Raw genomic sequence first — 24,872 nt, 5'->3', positions numbered from 1 at the left:
TAGGAAAAAAAAAATCATCTTTGTTTTCACTAATTTTTAGTTTCCTTTCTAATCCTAGAGGTATTTTATGCATTAGAAATATTATTCTGGGAAGACTTCATTAGGTTCCCAAAGGGGTTCATGATATAAAAAAATAGTTATGCACCCTGGGTTTAGGCCAACATTTCATACGGCATATCGATAAAAGCTCTAAGTGAATACATGATATAGACATAAAAGGTCACAGTATTTGAAAAAAAAAATAGGGGAATAAGGAAGAAAATACTTTTTTGCCACTACAGACAAGAAAATAAAATTGACAATTTTAATTATGAAAATTAAATTCTTTCCACAAAATCAATATATTTAAAATCAGAAGGAAAATGATTAACTGGAGAAAAATTTTAAAGTTTTTCTTGCAAATTTTTGATATCCAAGTTATCTCCAGTAGATTCAAATAATGCACATTTAATTAGCTTTTTCAACTTTGCAAAACATCATCATCCCACTTGATCCAAACAAAAACCCATGAGAGAGGTATTCCTCTTATCCCAATTTTACAGAAGAGGGAATTGAGGCTGAAAAATTTTAAATGACTTGCCCAAGATCACACAACTAAGTAAGCCTCTGAGGTGGTATATGAAGTCAGGTCATCTTGATACCACGTCCAACATTCTAACAACTGGCCAATCGGGCCTCCTATAGAGGGTGCTACTTGAAAGTTGGTAATGATTCCAAGAGGAAGAAGCGGGGAGGAAGGACAGCCCAAGCAGGGCGTGAAAGCCTAGGATACTGCATGAAGGCAGGAGGCGGAATGTCATGTGAGGGAATGCCCATTGAGCAGGCCATTTGGGTTGGAACTTAAAGTGGGTGAGGTTGAGCAGTAGTCTTTATCCAGCCATGAATGATCATGTAGAGTCACATTATAAAGGATGTAAATGCCAGAGATTTCTTGAATGGTGTGGTGGCACAGTCAGGAAAAAACTATTTGGTAAGTGATTAAACAAATGAGCATATGTGAATTGAATGAAAAGTTGTCTGGCACAAGAAATGATGAGTACTAAGACTGAACAAATATTAGAAGCCTTACCTGAAGTGACATACAGTGAAGAAAGTAGAAAGGAAAGAACTACAAAGCAACTGACCAATTATATATACATATATATACATATATATATATATATATATAAAGATCTCAACAATGACAATAAAATCCATGTCTCTATACACATACAGAAAAAGGAGCTTAGTAGGGGCTCTGGAAACAAATAGGATGAGCTGGTTAATGACTTGTTAAAGTTACATAACTCTTATTTTGTTTGCCTTGGCAGAGGATAATCTAAAAAGTCTGCAAATAACAAAAGTTGACAGCAACATTCACAATCGCTTTAAATTTGTGTTTATTCTTTTGTCCTCTTTTCACTGTCAGACTCTTCCCCTAGCCCACCTCCCATGCCTTCTTCACGATGACCTTGGGCTCTCCAAGTTCAGGGCAGAAAAATATAGACTCTGTCCCATCCAACATGACTGGAATGGCTTTGAGTCCATGGTCTGGGCAACAGATGATCTCTTCTAGAAAAATTAAACCAAAACAAATAAACAAACAAAATACTGCAGGCCAATTCACTAAGGAGAATTGGAACCAGATACAGCTAGGAAAAATAAAACATCCAAAAGGCCAGGACCCAAAAGACATATATTTCACAGCACAGATGTTGGAGATCTTTATTTCTTCCCCAATCTGTGATTTCATCACTACAGGGAGTAGCCAGTTTGGTGTTTCCTCTACGAGAGGGGCACCCTCTCTGTTAACTTACACTCTAAGAAAGTTGCTTAGAATGCTGAGAGATTATGATTTGCTGAGGGTAATGCAAATGGCACATAGGGAAGGCAGACCCTGAACCCAGGCCTTATTTCTCTTGCCCATTTGTACTGGGAGAAATAAATAAACAGATAGAAACCAACATAACTCTGAGTCCAGCTCTCTGTTATATCACATCACCTTTTTCATTGTTGGGTTCATTTTAGTGTGATAGTTGAAAATGCTCATTTGAAGGTCAAAATAAGTACAATGAATGCTTCACCAGCATTCAGATGCATATGGAGGAGCTGGATGGCACAGTAAAGACAGTCTTGGATGTCAAGAATACCTAATTTCAGAACCAGCATCAGACACTCACTAGTTGTGTGATGCTCAGCAAATCATACCTGTCTGCTCCATTTTCTCATCTGTAAAATGGGGATACTATTAACATCTACTTCCCAGGTTATTGTGAAGATCAAATGAAATAATATATTATATGGCCTATTTCACTATGTACATATACATAAAGCATTGTTGCAAGTTGTTGGAAGTTTTCATCAAGTTAAGAAGTTAACTCATAATGAGCAGTTATCCCATAATAATGTTCACAAACCATAGTAAGAGGTCAGAGGTTTGGAGGACCCCCACATCAAAGCTTTTCATCCAAGAGGTTATTTTATTTTTAAAGACCATTCTAAAGAGCTGATAACCAAATTATAGCAATATCTGATGTATATAGCACCTTAAGGTTTGCAAAACACACACAAACATACAGACATACATATATGTAGATATGTAGATACAGATATAATTTTAAACTTTACCACAACTTTATGTCATGATATTATCTTCATTTTTAGAAGGAGCAAACTGAGGCATAGGAACTTTAAATCCCATGCATACTAGGTGCCCAAAGCAGGATTAGAACCCATGTTTTTCCTAATTCCAGATCCAGCATTTTGCCACTTTGTCAATCTACCTCTAAAAAGCGAAGAAAGGAAAGAAGGAAAGAGGAAAGGAAGGAAAAGAGGAAGAAAAGGAGAGAGGAAGGGACTACAGAGAGGGAGGAAGGAAAGCAGGATGGAAGGATGGAAGGGAGGGAAAAAGGGGTGAAAGGAGGAAAAACCAAAAAACCTAGAAATTCACTTCAACAAGCAGTTGCCTTGGATAGGATAAAATGACCAAAAAAAGTCTCTGCCTCCAAAAGGTTCACATTCTCATGGGGGTACAACATGCAAACAGGCAAATAACTATAACTTATATAAAAAGTAAATTCAGAGTAACTGAGAAGCTAACAAGTAGAGGAAAGGGGAAAGGCCTTTTGTAGAAGGGACAACCGGAGGATCCCTAGGAATTCTAAGATTTTTTTTTCTTGAAAGTAATGTTATTATCCACATTTTACTCACATTTTCAATGCTCTGGACCACTGCAGTGTAGCTCTAAAGAAAAGCAAAAAAGGAGCACAGAGTATTTTAAAAAGCAAAATAATTATGATAAATGATTAAAATTGAGAGAATAGAACTTTACAAGAAAAGCTATTCAGACCAATAGCACTGATCTAATCATTTGGAACTAACAGCATTTGTAGCATTCAAGCAACAAGAAGAAACAGAACTAATGCTCGAGGCCTCCAGATCTTCTGTTCTCGCTCTGTCTCGTGTTCTTCTTCTTCTTCTTTCTTCCTCTCCCTCCCTCTCTTTGTGTTTAGTTACCTGTCCCTCTGAGTGAATTTGTCCAACTTTCTCCCCTTGCTACTTTTGTCCTGTCCCTCTGTTTTCTGCTTTGTGTCTTCCGTTTTTTCCTTTGTCTCTGTCTCCGTCTCTGTTCCCATTTCTCTGTCTCTGTCTCTCTCTGTCTCTCTCTCCCCCCCACCCCCACCTCTCAATCACACCTAAGGTCCTCTCTACCTTATAAAATTCTGGAATATTCTAAGATTTGGAGAAGGGGAGGATTTAATGTAGAGATAAATTTCTCTCAGAAGAGATATGGTCATTTGTTTATTTTAATTTACTTCCTACTTTCTAATCATCTCCTCTTTCGTGTTACATAGACATAGAGCAAAAGTACAAATAAAATTCAGCTCATTTAAAACGCATATTAAAAAAATTAAAGGTATTCTGTCTGGAAAAAAGTAAACTGTCTAAGATGGAAGGGTGGTGGCCCAAAACCTCTTCCAATGGGAAGATAGACTAAGAGACAGCTTAAAGCTCTGTCAACTAATCAACAAGCTTATTCTGTTGGGGGCATTGTGCTAGGTTAGGGATCCCAATTTTTTTTTAAATGCGTTGAAAGTTTTTGACCTGCCTCAAAAATGACTTCTTCCCATTGAGGAAGAACAGTGCTGAATCTCTACCAGCTCCAACATACGGGTTGTTATTAGGAAGCACCTGGAGTAGCCTGAAGTCAAAGCATGCGACAGAAGATGGTTTCCAAAGAGAAGAGGCCAGCAGCAAAGTCCCCCTGAGCCAGAAGGAAATGACGGGTTTCCAGCATGACAACCGATCACAAAAGCACATCAAAAAAAGAAAAAAAAAACAGTGGAACAAAAGAAGGTGAGAGGCAGCGTTCTTAAGGTTTTACACACACATGTACTCGTGCTTACACACACACACAAGACATAGAGCATTCTGCAGGGGAACAAAATTGAGTAGAACAAGGGAGCTTGAGGACTAGTGTTAATTGCATAGTGGGGGGAATTTGTGCAAGAATACTCATCGCTGAGTCATACACAGCACTCTAAAAGTTACAAAGCACTGGGCACATATTCCGTGATGAGACTCATGACAACCCTCTGAGGTAGGAACTGCAGGTATTACTATTCTCATTTTGCAGATTGCAAACTGAGACATCTAAACATCTGAAATCAAGCATCTGAGGTGGGACTGAATACAGGTTTTCACTTTAACTTCAACTTACAATTCACAAAACCAAGGGACTGCAAACCTTTTGTGTCATGGATCCCTTTGGCAGGTTGGTGACATCTCCAGATGCTTTCTCCAAATAATGATTTTAAATAATTGAGAGAAATTCCAACTGATCAGTTAGAAGTTAGTAGAAATAAAGATGCAGTTTTTTGCATCTACATTCATGGGTTCTCTGAAATCTATCCATAGACCAGTGGACCCCATGTTAATACGTATTCATCCACTGGGCCAGTGACTTACAGGAAATGTATAGAAATTAGGAGACCAGGTCATGCCATTGCCACCAAGAAGCTATAGATGTCACATGCACTCTTTAGATTTCAGTTTCCCAGCCTATGAAATGAAGTATATGAACAGGACAACAATACAAAGTGATCCCCACTTCACCATTCACTATGAGATTGTGAGCTTCTCTATGGCAGGGGCTATCTTTTGTCTTTCTTTTTGTCCCCAGCACTTAGTACAATTCCTGGTACATGGTAAGCACTTAATCAATATCTATTAACTGACTAGCCCTAATTTATCAGTTTTATTTTTGTGTTACTATGGTTAGGCTTTGTCAGATGGGGATAGGAAGGAAGGGCTGACTGGCTGAGAGACTACAGTGAATCACAAGCATTTATCTATCTATCTATGCATTTATCTGTTTATTATTTATTGCAGAGAGCTACAACTTTGCCAAATAAAATGAATCAATACATTCTGGAGTAAATATTTCAAATTCTAAATCAACTAATCAAAGAAATAACAACAAACATTTATTTAGCACTAACTATATTTCAGACACTGTGCTGAGTGTGAAGGGCACAAAGAAAAGTAAAAAGAGTTTACATTCTAATTGAAAGTCAACATGGATATAGGTACATTCAGGATACAAACACAATAGCTAGAAGGTAGACTTAGAGGTGATGACTGGGGACCCTGGGAAGGGGAGGGGGTGTGACCAGCAGGGGTATAGCAGAAGGGAGAGTGTGAGCAAAGTCTTAAAGGAAGCCATGGGTTCTAAGAGGCAGAGCTGAGGATGGAGAGCCTTCTAAACATGGAGAATAGCTAGAGCAAGAACACAGGGATGGGAAATGGGGCATCTTGTGCAAGAAATACCAAGCAGACCAATTTGCCTGGATCATAGAGTTCAGGGAGGGTGCGAGGTATACAAAGACTAGAAAGTTAGGAAGGAGCCAGCTTGGGAAGAACTTTATTGCTAAGTAAATGGTTATCTCTATGATCTAAAAGTTTAATTACTGGGGGCTGGTTTTGTACACAGAAACACATTGGCAGGGTATTGGATAGCTAATGAAGTATGAAGAGCTATAAGCAAAGCCTCAAAAAAATGTGAATTGGACATTAAGCCTAACAAGAATTCCCAAATTCTAAATGAATTTTTAAAGTTCTAAAAGAGTTTAAAATTTTTATTTTCAAAATCAAATAAGAGTGGTCAAGAAAAAAAATTAGGTAAGGAAATGAAAGCAAAGGAATACAATTAACAGCTTGGTAAAAGAGGCACAAAAATATTGAAGAAAATACCTTATAAACAGAACTGGCCAAATGGAAAAAGAGATGCAAAATTTCACTGATGAAAATAATTCCTTAAAAAGCAAAATTGGCCAATTGAAAAAAAAAAAGGTATAAAAGCTCACTGAAGAAAATAATGCCTTAGAGTTTAGAACTGGGAAACTGGAAGCTAATCACTCTAAAACACATCAAGAAACAATAAAACAAAGCCAAAAAAAATCATAGGGAAAATGTACCTCTCAGACTTATGGATAAGGGAAGAGTTTATGACCAAACAAGGGATAGAGAGGATGACAGGAAATAAAATGGATAATTTTGATTCCATGAAATGAAAAAGCTTTTGCAAAAACAAAACCAATGCAGCTGAAATTAGAAGGAAAACAGGGGAAAATGCAGCAAGTTTCTATAAAGGCCTCATTTTTTTTTAATATATAAGGAATTGAGCCAAATTTATGAAGAAGGAGGAGTAAGAGGAGGAAGAGGAAGGGGAAAAGGAGGAGGAGGAGAAAAGCCATTCCCCAGTTGTTAAATGGTCAAAGGATATGAACAGTTTTCAGTGGGAGAAATCAAAGCTATCAATAGCCACATGAAAAAATGTTCTAAATCACTACTGATTAGAGAAACACAAATTAAAACAACTCTGAGGTAGCACCTCACACCTATCAAATTGGTTAACACGGCCAAAAAGGAAAATAACAAAAGTTGAAGTGGATGGGTATGGGAAAATTGGGACACTAACGACCCTGTTGGTGGAGTTGTGAACTAATAAAACCTTTCTGGAGAACAATTTGGAACTACACTCAAAAGGTTTTAAAACTATGCATAACCTTTCACCCAGAAATACCACTACTGGGTCTGCATTCCAAAAAAGATAAAAGAAATGGAAAAGGACCTATCTGTACAAAAACACTTACAGCAGTTCTTTTTATGTTGACAAGAATTGGAAATTGATGGGATACCCATTAGTTGGAGAACGGCTGAACAAGTGGTGATACATGATTTTGGTGGAATACTATTGGAATACTATAAGAAATGATGAGCAGGATTCTTTCAGAAAGACCTGTGAAGACATATATGAACTCATGCAAAGTGAAGTGAGCAGAACCACACGGTACACAGTAACAGCAATATTGTAAGGATGATCATCTGTGAAAGACGTAGCTCATCTGATCAAGACAATGATCAAAGACAATTCCAAAGGACTCATGATGAAAAATGTTATCCACCTCCAGGGAGCTGATGAACTCTAAATGCCCATTGAAACATACTTTTTAAACTTTTTTCTTGTTTTTTTTTTGTCTTTGTTATCTTTTGCAATATGGCTAATAAGGAAATATGCTTTGCATGATTTCACATGTATAATCAATATCAAATTGCTTCCTTTCTCAAGGAAGGAGGAGGGACGATAGAGAGAGAGAATTTGAAACTCAAAATTAAAAAACTGTTAATTTTTTACAAGTAATTAATGGGAAATATTTAATGAAATTATATATGTATATGAAAAAATTAAAGAATAGATTGAGGAGAGTTAATAGTTATTGGACTACCTAAAAGCCATGAATAAAAACATGCTGAGATAACATATTTCAATAAATTATAAAGAAAAACTGCCCAGATAGCTTAGAACCAGAGAACAAAATAGATATTGAAAGAACCCACCAATAATAGTCCTTGACCCTTTGTCCTTGTACACCTCCTCCTAGCTGATAGAAGATAAAGGAAAAAATGAATCAGGGAAGGTTTTTCAGGCTGCAGAGCTCGCTGAGCTTACCTCAGCAGCCACTGGGGTCAGAGTGAGAAGAGAGAATGCTGGAGGTTGGCACACCCATAACTGGCCACACTATGGTGGGGCATCTCTAATCAGGCCTGGTCCATACTCCCTTATGCCATTATGGATACGCTCTAAGTCATAGTGTTCCAGGTCATTTCATGACCCTCACAGTTTTATTAGGTCTGTGTCAGAACTTCTTTCTCCTCGGCCCACTCAACTGCAATGCCAGTTGCAGCAAGTGGGAAAAATGACATGGAATGTAGACTGGCTATCTGTCTCCATTGGACACCCAAGAAAGCAGCAGGAAGTACATATTGTCTCCCAATTCCTTATGAAGACTCATGCCATGCTTAATCTAGGGTTCAGTGAAGAAAAGGTACAGGAAAATCCACTACATGCAAGCATGGGCTTTTGAAAGAGATAGAAAGAGAGCCATTAGAACAGCTTGAATTTCTAAATGGCAGCCATTAGAACCCTGGACAAGTCACTTAACCTCTCTAGACATCAGTTGCCTTATCTACCGATAAGGAATGGAATCATTGAATCTCAAAGCTGAAAGGGATCTTAGAAAACATCTAGCTCAATTCATACCTGAAAAGAATCCCCTCTATAACGTGACTGAAAAGTGGTAATCTAGCCTTTCTTTGAAGACCACCACTGAAGGGAAACTCATCATCTTCTGAAGACCATCCCATTTATGGAAGGCTTTAATTGCTAAAAAAAAAAAAAAAATCCTGACATCAAGGTTCAATTTGCCTTTTTGCACCTTCCATTCATTCCTCTTTATTCTGCCTTTTGGAACCAAGTAGAACAAATATTTCCTCTTCCACGTAACAGACCTTCACGTACTGGGAGAAAGCAATTGTGTCCCTATTCCTCTTTGAAATGTGAGCGTTTCACTTTAATACGATGATTTTTATCTCTGTGTACAAAATAAGAAATAACAATAAATCTGTTCTTATGTATCCATGATGATTCAGGAAACTTTGTTTGAAACACTTCCACTTCCATCAATTAGATATTTAACGGTGTCACTCTGTATTTATTTCATAACTTTGCTTTTGGAGTGGGAAATTATGATCCTTGGTCAGCAGAGGAAACTCAGTTAAGATAAAGTCGGAATTTAACTGTGAAATGTTGTGTTTTATACAGCCATATAAAAAGCTTGATGGTTTAACAGGGTTTTCAGTTGCTTCTGATTTCTGGCAAAAATCAGTCAGTCTGCTGCCTTTGGCCCTCACGGCCATAATTCTTAACACCAGGAAAGATGCAGAGACAGGAAAGAGCAGGGTGATTTTCTAGGGTGATTTTCATTATCCTGCACTATGACTACCCCACCTCTATGGCTCAACAATCTCTTGTAATTCATAAGAGGCTTACACAGTGAGTACCAGGTGACTCAGTTTGTCAAAATAGTCAACATGGATGATACAGACCAAAATTTTTGAATTTTACTCAAAACCCTCAAATTTTAAAAATAATTTTGACGGAATTTTAATTTGCGGATATAGGAAGTACCCCCAAAATTTTTAGGGGCAAACAGGACAAAGGTCACCAGCCCCTTTCAGTCTTTTTCTCCTAGTTATGAGATGATCTTAGATGGCCATTAGGTGCTATAGAAGTAGAAAAGAATTTCAAGGAATTTCTACACTTTAAAAAAACCAGGAGTTCATGCTGAGACATGTCTGTGTATTAACAGGAGAATAGGAGTTCAAAATAACAAATGTAACGGCTTTTCTAGATTGTTGATTGAGTGAAACTAGTTGGGGCCTAAGTTTCCAAACAGCTGAAATGTGAGTTTTTTCAACTGAGGCCCTGAGCTGTTGCAGCCGCTCAAAGAAGAAGCTGCATCACAGCTATGGGCCAGCAGGTGGCAGCAGAGAGCAGCAGCAGCTTACAGGAAGGAAGGGCCAGGGAACTCAAGACGATATGAGCGTGAGGTCTAAGTACTTTCCAACGTCAAAGGCATGTGTTGCCCTGGTTACATGTGTTTCCTACATGTTTAAGACTGTCATCCATTTCCCTGGTCATATGTGTCCCTTGTGTGTGTCTTCCTCTTCCCTCCCCCCACCTCTCTGACCCCTCCCCCCAACACTTTTTATGCAGAAGTGAAAGATCACGCAATACATATCAAAGATCTTTCTTATCACTTGTTCTACTATCACTTGTTTCACTATATTGCTGCATAAATGATTTTTTGCTTTGAACCAATATATCCTCTCTTTGACCTAGTAAAAGGAAACACAACAATGGGGGCTCATGAGTTATGACAGAGTGAATGATGACTCATAAAATATCTGGAACAGGGATCTGCTCAGGAATTCCATGAATACTCCAGACTTAACCTACTATAAAATGTCATTATATACATATATGTATATATGATAGGGGCCCCAAAATAGTTATGAACCATATACACATGTAAGGAAATAAGTATCTTCTTCTCAGGGATCTCAAAGAATGGGATGCCTCCCAGTGACCCATGGGGCTATGATCCTATTCTATGAATGTTCCAAAGAGTCTTAGGGATGCTTCTTTATCAACAGCTGATTGCTGTATAGCCATGAAACTTCATTCAGGAGAGTAAATAAACAATACTACTAACCTGAGATACAATAATAATAATAATAATAGCTAGTGCTTCTATAGCACCTACTATGTGCCAGGTACTGTGCCAAGTGCTTTACAAATATCATTTGATCCTCAAAACAACCCTGGGAGGTAGATACTATTATTATCCCTGTTTTATAGTTGAGGAAACTGATACGAACAGAGGTGAAGTGACTTGCCCAGATGTGAAGGCAGATTTAAGCTCAGGTCTTCCTGACCCCAGGCCCAGTGCTCTATCCATTGCACCACATACCTGTCTTGGTTATAGCACAAAACTATGAGTACGCTTCCTAAGGATGTAAAATGGGTTTATTGTAAACCTGATCAACCTATTCCAGGCCCCCCGCTACTTCAAAGAAGGCTAGGGGAAGGGGGCTAGGCTGGCTTTCATTATTAAAGGGTCACCAAGTGGCTGGCTAAGTTGTGCTTCTTACTTCCACCTTCCCTGAAATTTGATGACCTCAGGAAGTAAAAAGACTTGGAATTATTGCAGACCATTCCTCATATACTATGTTCTCTCCTCCATCTTGCTTATTTTGCATTGGCGTATCTGGAATACATACCCTCCTCATCTCTTACTAGAGGCAACTAAGTGGGGTAATGTATATAATGCTGGGACTGGAGTCAGAAAGACCTGAGTTCAAATCTGAATTCAGACATTTAACTAGCTACATGCAATGAGCAAGTCAATTAAACTCTACCTCAGTTTCCTTATCTGTAAAAACGGTGATAATAAGAGTAGCTACCTTTCAGCATGAGTATTACACCTAGCATAGTGCCTGGCATACAGTAGGCACTATATAAATACTTGTTTCTTACTTCCTATGTTTCACAGAACCTCTCTCTTCCTTTGAGACCCATCTCAAGGATCAACCTCTACATGAAACTTTTTCGGATCACCTCAGGTGCTAGTGCCCTTTCCCCCCAAATAAGATTTATCTGTATTGACATGGTAGATACTTATATATGTACTTGTTATGTGTTCTACTAGAATGTAAGTTTCTTAAAAATAAGAATTATTTCATTCAGTGTATTTGTGTCTCCAGTACCTAGCCTGGTGTCTGGCCCATAATACTTGTTGGTTGGTTCATCCATTGATTAGTATAGCCATTCAGACTGAAAAGGGAATTCAGGGCTATTCCTAATTGAGTTAATCCATTTGTGGGCATCAGAAGACTTGAAAACTGTTCTGTTATTTTGTGATAAGGGCTAGGTGCCTGGTAGATGTGACCATTTCACTGTCAGTCAGCACCTCATCCAAAACCAGTGTGAATTCAGATGGCCTACATCAGATGCCAGAACAAAGCAGATAACTGCAAAATAGTAAGAGAAATTATGGTCTCTAATTGTTCTAACCTGGCCCAAAGCAGGAAACTGAGAGATCATTGTGGAAACCATGAAATTTACCTGAATTTCAAGTTTCTCAGTCAAAGGCATTCCAATTAGTTTCAAATAAACAGTTCAACTTCTGGACATTCATTGAGCTCAAAACAAGTTCCCGAAGCTTAAAAGGCTCAATCCTGCCTGTGATTATAGTCACGTTAGAGTGAAATCATCTTGTCTAATTAGGGGAGTATAAATCATTTCTTTAAGCTTCCTTCTCAGATCAGCTTCTCTTTGTAATCTTGTCTAATTTGTTACCTCATATGGCCCTTCTATAGCATCAAAAATTGATGTTGCCTGACTTTAACAAATAGAAAGAAAGAAAGAAACTGGGGGCGGTGCAACTTTTCTTTCTCCCTGAAGAAAAATACATAAAATGACAAGATCTCTCGGGAGCTTATAAACAAGTATAGAAACATAAAGCACTCAAAATAAACCATAAGCTTTGTCATGCAAGGGAACTGAACTTGAGTTCACTGTAATCCTAGGGTCCTTCTTTTCCAAAGAATATTATGGTAATATTACCTTGAAGTTTAAACTCCCTTGAAAGGTAAACATATTCTAAAGTTTGCTGAACAAGCAAACTCCTCATCAAATCTGCACCGTTCAAGTAAATGTTGTTTTTTTCTGAGTGGGCCACCACCCAGAAATAACATGGACTGCCCCCTACTTTCTCCAAGGGACATGCTACATCAGGAAATCTTTTCTCTAGGAGATTTGATGCCTAAAATCTTGAACAGAGGACCTCTTTAATTTGGGATGTGACATGACACAACTCTCAAAGCTGGTGATGCCCAGGAAATCTCTGCTAGAAGGCCAGCGTCTAGTCTCGGGCTGCCTAGAGAATTCTCTCCTTTTCTACACAGAGGGTTGGGGTTCAGGAATTGCATCCTTAAACTCTCCTCTCAGACCACATTAAAGCACAAATCACCCAGTGCCTTTGTGCTTCTGCTGTAATTTGTTAATGTTCTTCATGATGGGAAAGGATAGGGGAAGGGAAATGTGTCTCTGAACCTTCTGAACTCTAGAAGAAAACTCAAGAGAAAAAGGCAAAATCATTATTCACCAAGAAGCCTCCATCTAGCTATTACAGGCTAGAAAAAGATAGAGGTTATTTATCTATCAAAAGATAAAATAAAATACAATAACTGCTACCAAAAGAATGCTAGTTCTCACTTGACTCAAGAAGAGCTTCACTAGCAAAGGAAGATTTGAAAGGAAGAAGGGTATGATACATATGTTGTCCTCTTCCAAGGGTATCTGTAGTTCCTTATAAAATCCAGCACTATATATTCTGTAGACCAGCACCATCTGCACATCAATGCTCAATAAAAGCCCTGGTCACCTTAAAGGTAGAATTTTACTATTGTCCAACTAAATTGACTTTTAAAGCCATTGACAAGGCCGTGCCTCTGTCAGGTCCTGAGAGATGGGTGTTCATTCTACTTATAAGCATCTAACTACACCTTCCATTCTGTGGTCCTGCTTCAGGCACTGACAGGTCCTGTCATCAGACTTAATGGCCTCTTCCAGACAAAGGCAGGCTGACTAACCAGCTCTTTTATTTAAAATCACCCAAACAAACCACCCACTAGCCATCACTCCTACCCCCAGGCCATTGAAAAGCCTTCCCCTGAGTTCTAGAAAGTGCTCATGGAAAGCAGAAATTACCTACATACTGTTTCAGGATCTCCAGTAAAATGGGGCAATTTCTTTCACTTGTAAAACAAACCTCACCTAAGGATTCCTCCCACCCTCACTTGCTTCCTCTTAAAGGAAAGAGGTCCTAAAAGAAAGAAGCATAGGCTCATAGAAAGACCTGGCCTGTGATTTCATTGTTATATGGAACTCACCGACAAGGAAAAAACTCCATCTACCAATGCAGATCAGCACCTTCTCTGCAATTTATAATCTTAGACAATTACCTCGAGAACGACAAACGAATGTGTTTTTCTGAAGCACTTATTACATGCCAGGCATTATACTAAATTCTGGGAATACAGATACAACAAAAGGTCAGTTCCTGTCCTGAAGGAACTACATCCTAATGTGAGAAGATGACACAGAAAAGTAATGTGAAAATGGGAGGAGGGGAGGATGGTAGAGAAGTCTGTTACAGCCTAGTGAGAAATAGCTAGAGGTTGTTTACCTATCAAAAAATCATAATAGTAACTGATACTAAAAGAGGACCAACTCTCATTTGGCACAAGAAGAACTTGACAGGTAAATGAAGATTTTAAAAGAAGAGTATGGTAAATGAGTTGCCGTCTTCCATAAGAATTAGATGACAGGGGTATCAGGCACTCCTTGTAAAATCTAGAATGTTGACATGACTGGCCTAAGTACCATCCTCAAATGGAGGTTCTAGAAGGAGCCATCCAGTCAGATGGATGGCTGCACAGTCTTCTGAGGCTGGAGTCATCTTCCACAATGAAGGGGTTTCTGGAGCATGGTGGAGAAGGCTGGTTCACACCACCATTTTATGTCAAAAGAGCAACTTGAAGCCAGATCTTTCTGACTCCAAGGCCAGCTCTCTATTAAGTACTCCATGGCTACCTCTGGATAGAAAGAGTTCTATATGAAAATCAGATAACCTGGGTTTTGGAAAGAGCCCTGAATTTAGTGATAGATGGCCTTAGTTCAAATCTTGGCTTTGTTCCTTCCTACCTGAGTGACTTAAGCTAAAAGTCACTTTCACTTCACAGTCCTCATCTGTGCTTGGACTACATAATCACTAAGTTTCCTTCTAGATAGAAATCTATGAGCCTACCTCTCACCAACTCTATATTCCTTGCTAAATTCTTTCATCTCCCTACAGCTCAATTTCCTAATCACTAAAACTGAAATCACCATGTCTGTATATCCTATTTCTCAGGATTGTCCTAAAGATGAAAAGAGAAAATATATGTCAGGTGCTTTGCCAGATATACAAACGTGAGCAATTATTATTGAACTCCTGTGCCTTGCACAGCATAAATGTTTACCTAACTTGGCTTTGTCCAAGAATATTGACTCCATAGCAGGCATTTCCATTTATCGTAAGCCGTTTGCATTTTATCACAACGTTGACATCATTTGGTCTGAAATCTTATTTCTTGAAGCCCAGTTCCTGGAGTCAAGAGAAAGGCCTAGCTTTCCTCTGATTTCTCCCTGGAACATCCCATCCCATAGTGACATTTGGCAATACCAACACTGGAAATGGGGCACAGACATGGAAAACCTTTAAGAGCCAAAGATATGGATTATAATCTCTACAAACTCTTCCGCCCTCTGGAGTTTCAATGGTCAATAGAAACTCGGTCAAGAATTCCTATTTGTGTTTATTTACCTTCATGTCACAATGAGCCACCTCCAAAGCATGGGAGGGTAAAAAGAACAAAGTACTTACTGATGGTGAGGGAAGAAATCTACATAGGAGTGCTTGTCCTCACTTTCCCCACAGCATACTTAAGAGTTTTCAGTGTAGAACTAATGCCATCGATCTAAAGAAGAAAATAATGAATCTTCAACAAATAAGAAAACTGAGGACAAGAAGAGAAGCCCATAATCTCACAGGTAGAATGTCCAAAACTTCAACAAACGAGCATCACAGATTTAGGGCTCAAATGAGCCTTTGAGATGATCTAATCCATCCCCCTCATTTTATGGATGAGAAAATAAGTCCCAGAGAGATTCATTCACTCAGACAGGAAGTAGAAGACACAGAGAATGTAAGCACTTCATTATCCCTTAGCCACTCACGTTTATCTTTCTACATTCATCTTTACAGTTTCGACTCAGCTCTGGGCTTTTTTAATGGGGATGCTTAACATTCCACTATTCTACTAGAGGAATTCCTAATAATTCCTTGTTCCTCTCCAGGCTATACTCAACAATTCTTCAATCCTCTCCAGGCTGTACTTGGGGCTTCATATACCATGCTCCAGCTTTTCATTCTGAAGCCTCACTCCAGCCAGGTAAATCACACATTGGAAGTACAGTCCACTCCCATGGGTCTTTCCCTCTGACCAGATGGCTCCTCCCACAACCTTCACATTAGGAGGGCACCCAAGTCAACCAATTCTCATTCCTCTCCAGACTACTGCATTCTTGACTTTGTCTACTATAAAGTAGCCCTTCTTTATCTTTCCCCCAGCCCCACTTATAACTTCCCTTTATGTATTGGCTTCCCCTCCACACACACCCCACCCTTAAAATGTAGGTTCCCTGAGGGAAGGCTTTTCTTTCAACTTGTACTTGTATTCCCAGCACTTAATACAATGCCTGGCACATAGTAAGTGCTTAATAAATGATGGTTGATTGACTTTGAGTAATGAAGGTCCATTTTTCCTTTTATAAGATTATACTCAGTATTGCAGAGTGAGTTATTCTTGGATATTAAGCTTTTATATTTTGGATCATCATATATCATTTGCTCTCTTTTATTATAGTTGCAATACAGTCTTATAAGATTCCTTTGCAGTTTAATTCTTTCTGGCTACTTCATATTTTTCTCTTTGACAAGGAACCTCCATATTTTGGCTATGACATTTCTGGTTGTTTTCAATTTAGAATTTCTTTCAGGGAGGGTTAGGTGGATTCTTTGTCTTCTAGTTCTACTAGATCTAGGCAGTTTTATTTTGATTTCTTGAAATATGATGCCCATGTTTTTGGTTTGGTCATAGTTTTCAAGGGATTGAATTTTGTTTTAATGAAATGTGATATAAATTGAGTGAATCACAATCACAAGTGGAGACTCAGAATTTTTGTTGTGTTGTTACACAGTGATGTCTGTTAAAAGGGTGTTTGTTGTGACAGAATTGAATAAAGTTGTACTTGTCATATCTAATGACTGCCATATTCATGTATTAAAATTTTCATTCTACACACACACACACACACACACACACACACACACACACACACAGACACGAAAATCTCTTGGACCTATTTTCCAGATCAGTTGTATTTAAAATTACTAAAATTAAATTAGAATTATTTAATTTTAAAAATTAAAATTTTCTCCTATTTTTTGACTTTGTTAAAATATTTTTCTATTGGTTCGTATAGTTATTGACTTATAATTACACCATCTTTTTTCTTTTTTTTTGTAAAAAAAAATCTACTACGTAGGTCAGTTTTCTTCCCTCTCTACTAAACTGTTTATTCTCCTTCTAGTTGTTTTGTTTTTCTTCAAGAGTTCTAATTTCTTGTTTGCTTCTTTACTTCTAGCTACTCTTTTAGTCCTTGTGACCAAACCATTTTTTTTTCCTCTCTGAGGTTTTGCTAATACTTTTTGTGGAATTATTATCTTCTTGAGGGATTATTTCTTGGGCTTCTTTCAAAAATTGTTATTTCTTCATTATGTTCTGTGTTTTCTTCTTTTACATTTACATATACATGCATGTATATATGTATATGTATGTGTACATATATGTGTATGTATGTGTATTTTTTCTTTTCTTTTTTAAAATTTAAAATGATAATTTCATACTTGAAATCACCAAGTACCTGGATTTGTACCAGGTGCAATGTACCTGGATTTGAACATTGGCTCTAACGCTTACTCTAGGCATGGAGAAGTTGTCTAACTCTTATGTGTTTCCAGTGGCTCCCTAGGAAGTGTCTATTAATTCATGAAGAGAGGAGCTTAATCTGTGCTGGAGGAGGAAGTTGTCACACCAGGAAAATTCTGTGTTGATAAAACCTGAATCTTTAAGCTATTATCAAGTATATGAAAAAAAAATCCATAAATCAGAAATAATAGAAAAAAAGCGAATCAAAATAATTCTGACTTTTTGTTTTATTCCCCTTAATGGTCAAAGATGCCAAAAGATGAGAATTTCTGGAGCTGTGAATTGGTCCAACCATTCTGGAAAAGAATTTGAAGTTACATTAATAAAATGATTAAAATGTGTATTTTGATATAGAGATCTCATTGTTGGGCATATACTCCAAGGATGGCAGTGGACAAATAAAGTCCCCATAAATAGCAAATTTTAGAGCAAAGCTTTTTGCAGTAGCAGAGAATTAGAAACAAAGTAGTTGCCTGTTGATTGGGAAATGACTGCAGAAATAAGTTGTGGTACATGGATGTAACTGTGCTGTGAGAAATGATGACTCTGGAGAGTATAGAGAAGCATTGGAAAAGTTATCTGAACTGATACACTGTAAGTTCTGTGGAATAAGCAGAATCAGGAAAACAAAATACACAATGACTGTGACAATATAAATGAAAAGTACCCCAATAACAAAATAATTAAAAATGAATGATGTGAAATTAAAGTGAACAAGGTCACAATATGCCCAAAGAATAGTATAAGGAAGCATCTTTTTTGCTTCTTTGCAGAGTTTGGGGAACTATCATGTGGAATACTATCCATACTATCAGACTTCTTTCATCTTTTCATTGGTTTTGCTAAAATGTTGTTTTTCCCTTTCTCTTTAAAAAAAAATTATTATTAAAATGATGGATCTCTGGGCCTGGGGGAGGGGGATGGAGGTTATATAAAAACAAATATGACAATGAAATTGACTTTTTAAATTACAGATTCTTTCACTTGTACAAAGATTTTTTTAAATACTAACTCTATGTGGTAGTGATCATAATAACTATTGTTGAGTAGTGACAGTTCCATTTTACAGTTGAGGAAGGTAAGATTCAAGAGGAAAAGTGATTTGTCTGTGGTCACAGAGGTAGTATGTGTCAGAACTAGGTCTCTCCACCAGGCCTTCTGGCTCCAAACCTAGTGTTCCTTCTGTTATGCCATACTACTTCTGATGTCAAGGGGTAAAGTTCAGCTATGCATCATTCTACTCTTGCCTCTATTTCTGATGACCTGATTAACCAATAGAAACTGCAATCTCTTCTATTTCCTGGCCTAGGTTACTGGCATTTCTCACAAGACTTAGCACTGTGTCCTGCAATAAGATATTAGGATCACAGAGCTAGAAGGAATCATCTGATCCCAACCTTCTTTTTACAGATGAGGAAATCGAGGCCCAGGGAGATGAACTGACTTTTCCCAGATCACACAGGTAACACTGATTGAATCAAATTGAATTGGATTGAAAAACTTCCATGCTTCTCCAAAGGAAAGAAACACAAATATGTCCAGTCCCTACCTTCATTAAGATGGACCCCTGTGATAAAACCAGGGTTTCTCTGATGGAACTTCCTTCCTCTTACACAAAACATGGGCAAACCTTACCAAAAAGAAGATAAAGGAGGCCCTGGGGCTTGATCCTCTTCAGCTTTTTTGATGAAGCTTCCTTCTCTCTACCCCCACACCCAACATGCCAAAGGCCCAGGACAAAGCTGCCCAGGGACCTAATTGGCCCTGGTTTCCCTGATGCAGCTCCCTGGTCATCCAGAGGCATAAAAAGTCCCAGCCACATGGAGTCTGTACTTCTCAGATTTGGTGGCTGCCTAAGACTATATGAGTCACCATATCTAGAAGACCTACTTACTCTACATGCATGTCCCAATAGAGAGTGGGGTAAAATGGGGGAGGGGGACACACATCTAGAGGAACCAAGACCACTGCCTTCTTCTTCATAATTCTTGTTGTTGGGTCAAAGTCAATTTCTACCTTTGTTAAAATATTCAGTGCCTTGCAAGTGTCTCATTTCATCCCAACATCCAACCTAACCTAATAGGGTGCTGGTGTTAGAAACAGGTCTCTAACAACCCCCCAAGATTTGGGACAGTCTAAAGTAGTCTTCAAGAGCCCCAGCTAAGTCCTTTTTATACATCACCTAATCCTTCCCATACAATTGCTGTGTATTTCCTTTTCTGCTCTTTGAGAAGACAATGAGCAGGAGTCCACATAGTTTATAGTTAAGACATGTGCTTGGTATAAAACTGGCCTTTATTACCAGCACTAAAGCTTCTCCTATTAAAATCCCATTCAAACTATCAACACGTTTTAAGACCATCTTGCCGGTATCTGTTCCCATTACTTCTCACCGACAAAGGCTGCAGAAGAAACATGTTGCCTTATTTCTGAGCTCTCAAAACACTGCAAGTTGTGACATGACCTTGTTCTTTCACACGATTTCCCTCTTGGCTCTATAAATGTTAGGTAATTATGAATTGTCTTCAACTGTAGCCATTATGAATTAATTTATCCCCTCCAATGCCTTTCCTGACACCCCTCCCCCCAACCTCCTGGTGATTAGTGTCTTCCCTTTTATGGCTGCATTGTATCCACTCTGTATATATCTTGCATGCATCTATGTGCATGCTACTTCCCCCATCAAAATGCAAGCCCCCTGAAAGCAGGAACAATAATTATTGCTTTTTTCCCTTTGTTGTGCCAACACTTAGCATAATATTTGGCATATAGGAGACTCTTAATAAAAGTTTGTTGGTTGATTAATGGGAGATTATTGATAATTTGGCCAACTGTAAAATTTTTCACATCATGCGATTTTCATTTGATTGTCAATAGCATGTCGCTAAAATAGTGTATGTTCTCATACCACTCTGCCCTCCCTCCTCCCCCCCCAAAAAAACCCCAATCTCATTTTCTTAGGGAAAAAGTGTGTTAGAATAATAATGCTCTGTGTTTCCAAAATCTCCTATATGCCTCTGCTTTTTTTTTTCTATCTCTTTTTTTCTAGAAAATCCTAGAGAACAACCAATTATCAAGTATTTGTCAATTTTGTCAATTCTGGCCAACCAATCTAAGCTAGAAATTCTTAGAGTACACCCCAATGAACCCCTTCTGAATCCATAGGGATGATGGTAAGATAGTAAAAAAGAGAACACAAAATGCTAAGAATAATAACCTCTAGACCATCTGCAAACATTCATTTCTCCATTGGTACTTTTGATAAGTAATCTTTGGCCAACCAACAATAAGTGAATTGTCTACTGGAGGAAATGGAACACACCCACACTGACATCATCTCTCTATATGAAATAGGGCCTAGAAAGAAGTTACAGGCAAATGGAAGGATAATTCATAGGTTCTACTTTAAGAGGCAAATAAAAAAGAAAGTGAATTTGGGTTTTTCGTTCACTCAAACCCAGTAATTCATAAGACACTGGCTGCTCTCATTCATCAGTTATAACAAACATTTTAGAGAAGATCACACATATGTTACAATGGGTAGCAAAGTAGAGAAATCTGATGACGACCACGACAATGTCCTTCAACCTAAGTGAATATCTGACTTAATAGCTAGTGACTTCAAAGAGTAAGACACAAGGGGAGATGGAAAAATAAAACCTGCTCTGGAAAATAGGATATGGGATCAAGAAATGAAAAAGAGAAAAGACCTGTAGATAACACAAAAAACTTATACCATTTTTCCTTTCAGAAAAGTCAGAAAGTGCTGAATAAAACATGTCCCCAAACAACATTATTTTGAAAGGAAAACAAAAGGAGAAAGAAAGAGAAGGGGGAAGGGAAGAAAAAGGGAAAGGAATGGAGAAGAGGGGAGGGGAAGGGGAAAAAAGAAAGTGGGGAGGGGAGAGAATTCTCCAGATTATCATATGCCACTTCCTGGCATATGGTAAGCTCTTAATAAGTGTTTATTTACTATTTGACTGCATGGTCCTTGAAAAAATAGAAAAAAATTGAAGGAATAGGAAAAAATTCTTCAAGAAGCAAATAGAAAAGAAAGAAATATGTAATGACTCCCCAAAAAATTATTTTTATGGAGTTGATACACAACATAAGCAAGGTCACAGCAAGAGTGCACCTTGCTGCCTGTGATGAATTCAAATAAATGAGTGCATCATTGGGTCCTGAAAAGCTAGGAAATATGCTGGTTGAGCTAAGGTTGGTAATATGTGAAAGATTATGGACAAGTAGAAAGGCAAAGATTACCTCACTTTTCAGAAAAGTGAAGAGAAGGGAATCTGCAGCTATCCAGGCCAATGAGCTTAACTTTGATTCCTGGGAAAATTCTACAACAAATCATTCAGGAGACGGATGATGAACAACTAGAATAGAAAGTGGGGATTATGAAGAATTAGCATGGCTTCTTCAAGAAGGATAGCCTAACCTTATTTCCTTTTTTGACAGTATTGATAAACTGGCAAATGGGGGGAATACTGTGGCTATAGTTGCCTTACATTTTATCAGAGTTTTTTGATAAAGAATCTCCTACATTCCCATTCTAGACATGGATTAGATGGTCAAAGAATCAGATGAATTCCAAACTGGTTGGATGGCAAGACTGAAAGAGTAGTTGTTAGTGGTTCAAAGTCAATGTGGCAAGAGGGCTCTGTTAAAGCACTACAGAGGGCTATCCTTTGCCTTGTGCTGTCTACTCTCTTTATCAGTTACTTACATGAAGACATTGATGGTACATTTAAGAAATCTGCACCAGATTTGGTAAGGGAGCTAATATATCAGATAACAGAGTCAAAAATATCTTAATAAGATAGACCAGTGATCAGCATATAACCTGCTATCTATTTTTGTATCGCCTAGGAGTTAAGAATGGTTCTTATGTTTTAAAATTAGACACACACACACACAAAACAAACATATGTCCATATGTGTGTGTGTATATATATATACACATATACATGTATAGATACCATATTATTGCATTCAAAAATGTAAAAACTATTCTGAGCTTATCTTATAAAAACCAACAGCTGCTAGATTTGTCCTGTGAGCTGTAGTTTTCTGACTCCTGAGCTACAGCATTGAATTGAATCTGAAGAGGAAAAGCTAAATTCTTATATTTGGCCACAATCAACTTTCCAAGCAAAAGACTGGGAAAGTCCACTGGTATTCAGACTTCAGCAGACCCCATCTGAAGCACTGTGCTCAGTTATGGTTACTGTGATTTAGTAATGAAATTAGTAAGCTAGCAAGGGTCCAGACAAGAGCAACCAGGGTGCAGGTAGACCATGTCATATGAGGATTGGTTACAAAAAGCTGAGTTGGTTAGCCTAGAGAAGAGAAGATTCAGAGAGGAAGTTGTAGCTCTTCAAGTATTTTTAAGGATTGTCACATAGAACAGGGATTGGCCTTGTTCTGTCTGGTTCTAGAAGACAAAACCAGGAGCAAAGGGTATAATTTACAGAAAAGTCAAGCTTGGCTACATGTCAAGAATACCTTTAGAAACATTAGAACTATGCAAAAGTGGAATGGGAAACCTTGAGAGGTGGAGACTTTCCTTTCTTTGAAAGTCTCCTAGGAGAGGCTGAATGCATCAAGTATGTGATCGTAGAGATAGATTCCTTTCTGGCATGACTTGGCTAAGTGGCCACTCTCACAGTCTGTGATTGTGAAAGCTATTTGTGGGTGGACAGTTTCACTAAGGCATTGACATCAGGGGGAAATATCAAAGAGAGACTATGACAGTTAGTAGATGATAGGAACAGAAAAGAGCTATAAGAGGCAAGCCATGTAGTGCAGATAAAGGAGGCAGAAAAGGAAACACTAATGTAGGGAAACACACCCCAGCCACCTCATCTGGAGCCCTACTAAAGGCAGTGTTGTAATTCAGAGAGACTTTCTCCAATGAAGGTATCATTACGTTTTATGAATGCAGGTGCAAGTCAGCCTGTTTCCACTAAATTGTAAATGAAACTGTTGTGCTTCTTGTGCGCTCATAAGAGGGAACTAGTAAAACTAGCCTTGCCGAGTGTCAGATAATCAAGTTCCCGGATCAGTGGATGGGGACAACGAATCAGAAAAGTGACAAGTTCTGCTTTGACTCAAAGGCTATATACAAGTATATAGCTCAGGTCAAACTCACCCCACCTTCAAGATAACCAAGCTCATTAATCAAGAGTGGATTGAAGTGTTAAAAAAGAGAGTGAAGCTTGAAAATGTCAGCCATGTGGCAGGGACATATCTCCATGAAGAAATGCCAGCTCCTTCACTAGAACACAGTGACCTAGTGCAGAAAATATGCACTTATTTTCAGCGGTGCCCCTCATTAGTTTACATAATAGCCTTTCCAGATGAATTGCCTGGAATTGTACAAGTTTATTCACTAGGATTGTCAGGGTTCCAGAAAAAAGCTACTTTTCAGGCATCTGAGCTGACCCAAAGTCTGAATGCTCACTTGTACCCATAGGTAATCAGATCTAGACACTGAGCCTTGTTGAAGCTGAGTGCCAAACTAATTATTGCTTCCTTGATACTATCCATGAGATCTCTACATGATTCCAAAGCAAGAATGGGGAAATGATTAATCCTTCCTCTGGTCTCTAATCATCAGTAACAAACTCCCAAAGTGATCACACTATCTAAGTCAGATGGCCAAATAAGGCCAGAGAGCTCAAGTCATTTATAATTGATCAGCTAGGGTTGTTTCTATCAGTTCCCAAAAGGAAAAAGAATCGCAATGTTAATTGACTCAACGTCTTGATCACAAATATGTGAAAAATGACATGCAGCATTTCCTGTTTCTTTCTGAAAGGTTCGTGACCACAACTGTCCCATTTTCTGTTGGAATTTGAATCATTTGTTGCATTACGATCCCTGTCTTAGCATTTCCTTATTTTACAGAAGGAACATATAACTTTAACTCATGTTCTTTATGGGTGGGTTCCAAGCAACCTCTCCATCAAGGACAATGTAGAGATAAAAACCCAAGGTCCTTAAGCAGAAAGTGGGTGTTCTTAGGTCACAAATGCCGGAGAAGGCAATCTCAATTCAAGCTGCAGTTGAACTAATCCAGGGATTCTTACTGGTTTTATGTGTGTGTCATGGACCCCTTTGGTAATGTGGTGAAGCCAGTAAACCACTTCTCAGAATAATGTTTGTTACCTACACTCAAAGTTGAAGGAAATGCTAAATTTCAGTTAGTTGTGAAAATAAAGATTAAAAAGAAAATAAACATAAGGAAGAAAGGAAGGAAAGAAGGAAGGATGGAAAAAGAAAGAAGGAAGGAAGGAAGGAAGGAAGGAAGGAAGGAAGGAAGGAAGGAA

The 24,872-nt window shown here is 38.2% G+C and overlaps 1 long non-coding RNA gene across 1 annotated transcript in view; it reads right to left on the bottom strand.

The window, feature by feature from the left end:
• Window positions 1–1,395: 1,395 nt before the first annotated feature.
• LOC114036907 overlaps window positions 1,396–24,872 on the bottom strand; it is a 27,808-nt gene continuing 4,331 nt past the window's right edge. The window contains exons 2-4 of the long non-coding RNA XR_003568383.1: window positions 15,372–15,465; window positions 3,190–3,222; window positions 1,396–1,551 (exon numbers count right to left, since the gene is read on the bottom strand). This is a non-coding gene — a long non-coding RNA (uncharacterized LOC114036907). The remainder of the gene's footprint in view (window positions 1,552–3,189; window positions 3,223–15,371; window positions 15,466–24,872) is intronic.

This window comes from Vombatus ursinus, unplaced genomic scaffold (assembly GCF_900497805.2).
Source record: "Vombatus ursinus unplaced genomic scaffold, bare-nosed wombat genome assembly UNPS02010193.1, whole genome shotgun sequence".
NCBI classification, from domain to species: domain Eukaryota; kingdom Metazoa; phylum Chordata; class Mammalia; order Diprotodontia; family Vombatidae; genus Vombatus; species Vombatus ursinus.
The sequence above is the reverse complement of the archived record's forward strand: the minus strand, read 5'-3'. Positions and strand labels throughout refer to the sequence as shown.